The 1,282-nt window shown below is 39.5% G+C and overlaps 1 protein-coding gene across 1 annotated transcript in view; it reads left to right on the top strand.

The window, feature by feature from the left end:
* The window catches only part of ankrd44 (ankyrin repeat domain 44), a gene marked incomplete in the record, with an annotated part of 84,527 nt that overhangs the window by 23,176 nt on the left and 60,069 nt on the right, over positions 1-1,282 (top strand).

The following is a 1,282-nucleotide window of genomic DNA, read 5'->3' as shown; positions in this document are numbered from 1 at the left end:
ATATATATATAATCATTTCCAAAGCTACAATCATTCACTATTCAAATCCCTCCGCCATCAACAAACCATTTGGATTGATTGAAATCGAAGTAGCCGACTACACTCAGTTCAGTCACATTTGTTAAATCCGGCTTTATAATTTTACATCAGCGTTCCACATTACCACTGCCTGTTAAACATTATGTAACATACCAACATACCTGCAGTATCCAAGTATTTTAAAATATAAAATGAGGGCAGTTCAGTAACTATTAGCAGCATTTGCAATAGCTGGGTTTCAGTCACGTGGTTTCGAAGGCCCTGGAGGGCAGGGGGTAAAATGTCTATGGAGGAAACTACTGTAGAGTGTTTATATTGTATGGATTTAGGTCCTATTTAAAAAAAATATAACAGCAATTTGTTCACAAATATGTCAGACATGACTCGTAAGATRAAGATGAATGAGTTTTCGACAGAACCTAAAAATTTGCTGAGGCTGTCGATACCACACACGTCTTACATCACCAAGTATCAAATAATAACCATCAAAAGTTTTTTCTGATKAATAATTCCGCACGATTCTGCCCAACCCTTTGAAGCMCTGAAGATTATCACACAAAGATGAAAAATGTAGAAAGCTCACAGAACGACAACGTAAAAARTGGATTTTAAACCGTCTGCAGTCAGGAGGAGCAGAATGCCGGTGCCTGCAGCCATCACTACATCAGAGGTATGTTAGCTGCTAACTTGTTTTAGAGATTATGTTTATAATGATTGTTCATTTAGTAGTGAGTCAGGATTTTCTGAAGTGCATTATAAGCCTGGCGGGCMACCAGACTATACATGCCTCYGCACCAGGTKAAGCTTYGTTTGTTTACTCAGAGCGGAYGATGACCCGCGGASGATGTGCAAAATTAGTAAAGCTAAAAAGCTATCGTAATGACTCTCAGCATGCAAAACAGAGTCAWAGTCATCTAAAAACTCTTTAGAGTTCAATAATATGTTAGAAAAGGGGCAGCTGSAACTCGCTGGACCCACAGAAAAACACTCCTCTGTCGTCTCTCTGTCCGAGCCAGCTGCAGGCAGCGGGGCTCGTTTCTCCACTCACACAAGTAGCCCCTCCCTCCCCTGAATATTAACCCTTTAGGGCACAGATATTATAGCGTTACCTCCCAGAGCAGCAGAAACACATCAGTGATTAGTGAAGTCTCTTCTTATAGTTTTATTTATTTTTATTTCATTACTGATGTATTATAAGGATTGGAGTTCTTCTGAGGTTTTACAAGATGATCAGTACAAAGAG

This window comes from Austrofundulus limnaeus, unplaced genomic scaffold (genome assembly GCF_001266775.1).
Source record: "Austrofundulus limnaeus strain Quisiro unplaced genomic scaffold, Austrofundulus_limnaeus-1.0 Scaffold554, whole genome shotgun sequence".
NCBI classification, from domain to species: Eukaryota; Metazoa; Chordata; class Actinopteri; order Cyprinodontiformes; family Rivulidae; genus Austrofundulus; species Austrofundulus limnaeus.
The sequence above is the reverse complement of the archived record's forward strand: the minus strand, read 5'-3'. Positions and strand labels throughout refer to the sequence as shown.